This window comes from Bubalus bubalis, chromosome 14, assembly GCF_019923935.1.
Source record: "Bubalus bubalis isolate 160015118507 breed Murrah chromosome 14, NDDB_SH_1, whole genome shotgun sequence".
NCBI classification, from domain to species: Eukaryota; Metazoa; Chordata; class Mammalia; order Artiodactyla; family Bovidae; genus Bubalus; species Bubalus bubalis.
In genome coordinates, this window is record NC_059170.1 from 53,558,768 (window position 1) to 53,567,414 (window position 8,647).

The window sequence follows — 8,647 nt, forward strand, 5'->3', positions numbered from 1 at the left end:
TCCCGCAGGTCTGTCCTCAAATCCAACTGGAGTGCATGGAGATGATGCATCAGAGCTATTGGATTCTGAGATACAGCAACAATATCACTGACAGAAACCCATTTGCAACTCAGACTGGAAGCAGAAAGTGATTACCCTGCCTCCCTCCCCAAAGCTATTTAAAACAACCCAGGGTATGATAGTTGGACAAAGAGAACCACAGTGCCCAAAGAGAATAAAGTCCACAAGGAGAACCCAAACAGGTTAATCCACATAGAGAAAAGAAAGAGAGATGTAATGTCAATTTAATGGGTCTAGCCAGCATTTGCAGAATCCAAGAAGACAAGCAAAATCTTTTCTAAAAAAAAAATCAATTCATGAAGATTCATCAGTTAGAGACTACATTGGGAGCAATGACATTAGATTGGTTATTTTCTGTGTTTAGGAACTTGGAAGCCAAAAAAAAAAAAAAAAAGAAAGGAAAAAAAAAAGTCACAGCATGGCAGGTGCAGATCAAATTGCTGGAGAAAGAAGATCCTACACAAGAGTCTTTAACCCACCTAGGTGACTGCTGCCACAGGGTCATGAATGAGGAACTGAAGTTTGTTACCATAACCCACCCACTAGATGTTCCTTATAGCTCTGAGGGAGAGATTTGGAAAAATATATCACTGCTTCCCAGGTGGCACTAGTGATAAAGAACTCTCCAATGCAGGAGACATAAGAAAAGCAGGTTCAATCCCTGGGTTGGGGAGATTCCCTGGAAAAGGAAATGCCAACCCACTCCAGTATTCTTGCCTGAGAAATCCCATGGACATAGGAGCCTGGTGGGCTACAGTCCACAGGGTCACAAAGAGTTGGACACAACTGAAGTGACTTAGCACATACTCAGTTGTATACAGCTCTCATTTCTTAGCATGAGTTCAGCCATTCTTAGTAAATCCTTCTGTTGGGTTTATAAGACACCTGCTCCCCTCCTAGAAGGGCTGGATAGATTCTTATGGACTCTTCCCCAGTGGCCTCTGATTATTTAACTAGTACATTTCATTTAAAATCACAGATATTTCTCTGAGCCCACCCAATTTATGTCTCCCTCTGCATACAGCAGCCACCTGCCAAGGAAGGAGATGCGGGTTCAATCCCTGGGTCAGGAAGATCCCCTGGAGAAGAAAATGGCAACCCACTCCAGTATTTTTGCCTGGGAAATCCTAGAGGACAAAGGAGCCTGGTGGGCCACAGTCCATGGGGTTGCACACAGTTGAACACAAGTGAGTAACTAAACAACTACTGTATATAGCACTAGTTATATATGTATCTGTATGTTTCTTTTTGAAAAGATTTATTTTGACCGCAGTGGGTCTTCACTGCTGCATGCGGGCTTTCTCTAGTCGCAGCGTGCAGGCTTCTCATTGCTATGGCTTCTCCTGTTGTGCAGCACAGGCTCCAGGTGCCCGGGCTTCAGTAGTTGCAGTGCGTGGGCTCAGTAGTTGTGGCATGTGGGCACACTGCTCCACAGCACGTGGGATCTTCCTAGGCCCGGGATTGAAACCATGTCTCCTGCGTTGGCAGGTGAATTCTTTACCAATGAGCCAACGGGGGAGCCCTCTGCATATTTCTTAGTGTTTAAATATATTGATGTAATTTGGTCCCATAGTCCAAGTAAAAAACTTTACCAGATACTATGGGGACACAGTGTATACACAACACATTATTTTTACCCCAAAGGGCTAACCATCAAGTAAGATGAAAGACACAGGAAGTCAAGAGTTAAATAATGATGAAGCAATTAAACACTAGCTTGGTCCCGGTGTAGCTGCTATGGGAATCAGAGGAAGAAATCCCACTGGGACTGGGTATTCTTCTGTGGTTTCTTTCCTACATGCAGGAAGTTGTAATAATTTCCTTACTAAGTTTTGCAGGACATTTTGGGTGTAGCCCCTTCACCTACACCCCAAAATGGAAGTTTAGGTTTTGGGCATGAGTTGTGATGCTCCATCCTCCAAACGTGGAGAGGGTGTTGGGGAGAAGGTCATTGACCTCTAGAGACCCAAGAACTAGCACCTTTGCACACATGCATGCTAAGTCGCTTCAGTCGTGTCTGACTCTGTGCAGCCCCATAGACGGCAGCCCACCAGGCTCCTCTGACCCTGGGATTCTCCAGGCAAGAATACTGGAGTGGGTTGCCATTTCCTTCTCCAATGCATGCATGCATGCTAAGTCGCTTCAGTCGTGTCCGACTCTGTGCGACCCTATGGACAGCAGCCCACCAGGCTCCTCCATCCACAGGACTCTCTAGGCAAGAATACTGGAGTGGGTGGCCATTCAGATGAATTTAAATTAGAACCCTGTAGAATCTCAATCCCCAACATTTTTTGCATCAGAGGCGGGTTTCATGGAAGACATTTTTCCCACAGATGGGGTGGGGGAATGATTTTGGGATGATTCAAGTGCATTATATGTTCCATGCACTTTACTTCTATTATTACATCAGCTCCACCTCAGATCATTAGGCATTGGATCTGGAGGTTAGGAACCCCTGCTGTAGAACATCCAATCAGAAATTCCATCCAAAGAGGCTAGAAGGAGAGAAAGAGAAGAGATGGAGAGAAAATATAGGTATGAGGGTGACCACTGGCTAGAATGCAAAGAAGCCAGGATAAGTGAAACCAGAGGATAGGCACAGAGTTTAGGAACATTCCCCACGTCAAAGACAACAGCTGCAGTAGCTTTTATTAAAAAGAACTGCACCTACAGGTTTTAGTGGGCTGAGTCATCAAAGGGTTCACTGAATGTAGACATCACCTCCCACCAGGTATGACCCTTTCCCATCAAGAAGGAGGGATGCACTCTTCCCAGAGTCAACCCTAATGCATCCTAGAACATTCCTAAGGTGAAAGAGGAGTTCCCATGCCTATGTCTCTGACTGATTTTAGTGCCATTGGATGCTCAGAACCTCTTCCAGCACACACTCAGGGATCTCAAGTGGAGAAGGGAGTCTGGGTCTTAGTGATCTAGATGAACATTAACAGAATGCATGGAGGTCTGAAGACCTTGAAGACAGCATCTCCTGTTACTCTGGAGACCCAGAAGTTGCGGTCTTCTAGCAGCTGGCTCGAGCAGAATTACATTGTGTCTGGAGGCCAGCCCAGACTCACAAATCCCCCCAGCTCCTTCCCCCAGAGCCCAGTATTAGTTCTAAAACTCCTTATATGTATATACTGACAGCTTCCTTAATACTGACCAGCTGTTGGGGTAACAGTAGTGCCAGGGATGACAAAGGACCAGCAGAAGTGGAACACTGATGGATACCAAAGGGAGGATTCTGGCCAGTGAGCCATGGTGAGTCATTACAACTGAATTCTGTTGTGAATACAAAGAGCCCATGTCTTTTTCAGCAAGAGGTGCTACTCTGGAGTTCTCACTTGCATATTAACTGATGCAATCCATGTGGCTAATGGTCTGTGTAGAGTGGGCAGATGGAACCAGAAGGTCTAGGACAGTCAGCTGTTTGGTCTGACCACAGAATCACCTGGGATATTAACACTACAGATAATTGGGACCCATCCTTGACCTACTGAATCAGAATATTCAGGGGTAGAGCCTTGGCACACATGCATTTTCAAACTCCACAAGTGATTCTCAGGCATAGCTTGGGCGGAGAACTACTATTCTTGAACAGTGCTCTACAAAATTAGGATACAAAATGAGGACTGAATTCTGGTATTATGCGGTCAGCTAAACTGTGGAGATATATGGGGCCAGGAAATCCGTGATCAAATGTGGTAACAGAAGACCTTAACAAAAAGGGTGACAGCTGTTGATCCAGTGGTGAGTAGATAAATATACCTTCACCATGTGGCTCGAAGGCAAGTATTGGGTTAGCCAAAAAGCTCATTTGGCTTATTCCATGACATGTTACAGAAGAACCCAAACGAACTTTTTGGCCAACCCAATACTTAATTCTGTGTGAGATTATCTCCCTTTAGGTGGTACCAGGGAAAGAATAATACATTTTAGTCTGTGCTCAAGTGCTTCCCCAAGAATATTATTTCAATTATCTTTCTTGGAAAAGAAGAGAAAGTTACAGTGGACATGGTTAAAATTAGGTATCAATAATTTTTTGAAATATATCATTAAGCATAAAGAACCTTCTTCTGGTCATCTTGAGCTAGCCAGATACATCCTTTATCCCTAAGTATTTAATTCCCTAAGTTAAATAAGGTGGTACCAACACGATTTGAATCACTGCTCTTCTGAATGGATTTGACTGAGTAAATAAGTCCATGGCTTGTACATACTTGCCATCAGAACAAGAACCAGCAGTGGAAACAAAGCTCAACTCTGATAATAATGGGAGGAGAGGGGAAGGAGAAGCAGAACAGCTGTAAGAAGTTAAAGCTCTTTGACAAGGGAGATGACTGCAGGGAGGATTAGCTGCGAGTCACCTTCTGAAGAATATCCCCATAGGAAAGACAAGGAGAAAATGTAATCTCAGCACCCAGGATACAAGGAGACTATTAACCTTTGCCAGCCACCTACATCCCCACCCATGAAGCATCCTCCTTGTGAGCTCTGGCAGAAGAACAGCTTGTTGACAGTTTATTGTTGCCACCACATCCTTCTTTGTCAGTAGGTCACATTTCATTTCAAAGCTCCTGATGCTGACTGCTCAATTTGATCAAGACAAGAACAGGTTCCAATGGTTCAGATTCTAACCAACTCAGTCAATCAATCCATGGACTTGTCCATGAGTTGGCAGCATAATGTAATGCCATGACAGATAGAAGGCCACTCAAAAAGGTGGATCACATTTTACATTTTGAATGGGATCAGGGGTCAGCTGGGGTACGGCCATTGCACCGGCAGAGGACATGGGCTCAGCCTCCCTAGGTGGCTGTGTAGAACGATCCTTCATCCATATTTTTTTTTTTTCTTTTGCACCCTCCAAATTCCATGACTGCCTCTTCATTTCAGGCAGGGGCCATGATACATAAGCCATCACTGAGAGTTATCTCATCACAAAGTTTTGAGGCTAAAAGGACTCCCTGTGAGGACACTTAGTCAACAGATATTTGGGCTACCAAGCATATCAGAGTTTCCCGGAGAACAGAACCACTAGGATATACTGTGTGTGTGTAGATAGTGTGTACACAGGAGAGTGAGAGCAGTGTAGTGAGATGGAAAGAGATGTATTTTAAGGAATTGGCTCACACAATTATGGAGGTTAGCAAGACCAAAATCTGAAGGGTGGGCTCGCAGGCTGGAGACTCAAGAAAAAAATCAGTGTTGCAGTTGAAGTCCAAAAGCTGTCTGCTGAGAGAATTCCCTCTTACATGGGGGAAGTCAATCTTTCATTGTATTCAGGCCTTCATCTGATTAGATAAGGCCCACCTGCATGAGGGAGGGCAATCTGTTTTACTCAAAGTCCACCCATTTAAATGTAAATCTCATGCATAAACACCCTCACAGACACACCCAGGTTAATGTTTGACCAAATATCTGGGCACTACAGTCCAGCTAAATGGACACATAAAATGAACCATCTCAGTGCCAAATGGGTACCCTAATCAGCCTAGAAGACCATCGCTCCTCAAGCATCAGAGAGTATCAGGTACAAGGAGTCAATAGCAGGGGTGTCCTTCCCCAGGTTGTAGGGTGGTGGCTAAAAGAACTAGGTATAGGTAGACCCCAAATCCTTAAAACACCATCTGGCCAGAATGGGAGTCATTCTCTCTGAAAGTCACAGTGTTAGAAAGAATGAGAGAGACTAACACTGCCATCTGAATAGAGTCCTTATTTCTAGCACACGTTAGCACAGGGTTCTGCATAAGGATGGAGAGATGCGTCATCTTCTCAATGAGTTGGAGCAAAGCATCATCTCTATTAGGGTGAGGCCAAGAGTGGACTCTCACATACGTCAAACCCCACTCTGCTGGAATATTGGCTTTTCAATGCTTTGAGGGCTGTATCCCAGGCTTTTGTTTACCATTTGTTTTCCCAGAAGTCAAATTAAAATCTCTCTGGAAAAACTCTTAAAAGTAACACTGTGGATCATGTCCACCTTTATGAGTTTCACAGGAGTACACATGAATACGAGAGTCTATCCTGCAGAAGATTTTGGTAGAAGAAGACTATTGTGTCTCAATCCAGGGCAGTTAAGGTTACCACTGTCTCTCTACTGAAAAGTGACCCATCCAAAGCCAGTAACAGGCTTCCCAGGTGGTGCTAGTGGTAAAAAATCTGCCTGCCAATGCAGGAGACATAAGAGATGCAGGTTCAATCCCTGGGTCAGGAAGACCCCCTTGAGGAGCTAATGGCAACCCACTCCAGTATTCTTGCCTGGAGAATCCCATGGACAGAGGAGTCTGGCAGGCTACAGTCCATGGGTTGCAAAGAGTCAGACATGACCGAAGCAACTTAGTATGCATGCACAAAGCCAGTAAAACCAACAGGAGAGCAGAGAACCCATTATTGCTGCTGCTGGTGAGCCACCATAAGGGGTCTTGTCATACCCTGCAGATTTGGAAGTTCTGAGTTCCAAGTTTGCTTGCACTGAGCAAACCCAACCAGTGATCTAAAGAACTTACATGATATGAAGTAAATCAGACCAAGCCTAAGAGAAGTGAGTTGAAGGACAATATAACCCATCCCCCAACTCGCTACCCAGCAGGCTGTAGACCCCTGAGATCAGGGTCTTGGTTTTGTTCTCTGTTGTGTCCCCAGAATCTGGCACATAACAACCTCTGCTCAGGAAACTTTTGTAGACTGACTGCTAATTAAATCAAGTCCAAAGCAATGAACACGTATCATCACAGTGGTCAAAAAGGAATGGGATTTTTTTGTAGGAAAATTGGAATGATCTCAGAATGATCAATTTTTGAAATGAATTCATTTATAAAATGGCCACTGTCTCTGCCTGTCTAATTGGCCCTCTGTAAAATGAGACTGGGGAATGGCATATTTACTTAGCACCCATACAACACTTGGGGGCACATGTGATAGTTAAAATTTGGCAGGGTAGTGACACCTAAATTATTCATTCATAACAACCCTTTTCCTTCCTAGCAGAGAGACAGCATCCTAGAGGATTCTACCAGGCTGTTTAATCTGTCTGGATTTTTAACTCATTGGTGGCAGAGACTGCATCTTATCCCCAAACCTACCCCACTGCTTGACATCTAGAGAGTCGATGCTCAGATGATGACCATCAAATGCTTATATTTTAATGTTTTTTTGCCCAGTAAGGAGACTGGAGCATGGGGGAATTTCAGGAAGCCTGTGATAATAGAAAGTTGGTAACGTGCACAAAGCTGATTACGAGGGAGTATCAGAAAGAATTAAAAGGATTAACAGGATATTGACAAGGATATGTAAGGATGGGCATGATAAAGGACAGAAAGGGTAAGGACCTAACAGAAGCAGAAGAGATCAAGAAGAGGTGGCAAGAATACACAGAAGAACTGTACAAAAAATGTCTTAATGACCTGGATAACCACAATGGTATGGTCACTCACCTAGAGTCAGACATACTGGAGTGTGAAGTCAAGTGGGCCTTAGGAGCATTACTACAAACAAAGCCAGTGGAAGTGATGCAATTCCATCTGAGCTATTTCAAATCCTAAAAGATGATGCTGTCAAAGTATTGCACTCAATATCCAGGTCAGCAAATTTAGAAAACTCGGCAGTGGATACAGGACTGGAAAGGTCAGTTTTTATTCCAACCCCAAGGAAGGCAAAGTGTTAGCTGCTCAGTCGTGTCCGACTCTTTGCGACCCCATGGAATGTCCACGGAATTCTCTAGGTAAGAATACTGGAGTGGGTTGCCCTTCACTCCTGACCTAGTGATTGAACCCACATCTCTTTCATCTCCTGCATTGGCAGGCATATTCTTTACTGCTGTGCTACTTTACTGCTTTGGAAGCCCTGGCCCCAAAGAAGGGTGATGCCAAAGAATGTTCAAACTACCATACAACTGTGCTTATTTCACATGATAGCAGGGTAATGTTCAAAATCCTTTCAGCTAGACCTCAGCAGTACATGAAGCGATAACTTTCAGATATGCAAGTTGGATTTAGAAAGGGCAGAGGAACCAGAGATCAAATTGCCAGCATCCATTGGATCACAGAAAAAGCAAGGAAATTCCAAAAAAATCTATTTCTACTTTATGGACTATGCTAAAGCCTTTGACTGTGTGGATCACAGAAAACTGTGAACACTTCTTAAAGAGATGGGAATACCAGGCCATCTTACCTGCCTCCTGAGAAATCTGTATGCAGGTCAAGAAGCAGAAGTTAGAACAATGGACTGGTTCAAAATTGGGAAAGGAATACGTCAAGGCTGTATAACGTCACCTTACTTAATTTAACTTATATACAGAGTAAAAAGTGTGAAAGTCACTCAGTTGTGTTTGACTCTTTGCAACCCCGTGGACTATACAGTCCATGGAATTCTCCAGGCCAGAATACTGGAGTGGGTAGCTGTTCCTTTCTCCATGGGATCTTCCCAACCCAGGGATCAAAACCAGGTCTCCCACATTGCAGGAGGATTCTTTATCAGCTGAGCCACCAGGGAAGCCCTATGTGCAGAGTACATCATGCAAAATTCTGGGCTTGATGAAACACAAGCTGGAATCAAAACTACTGGGAGAAATATCAGCAACCTCAGATAT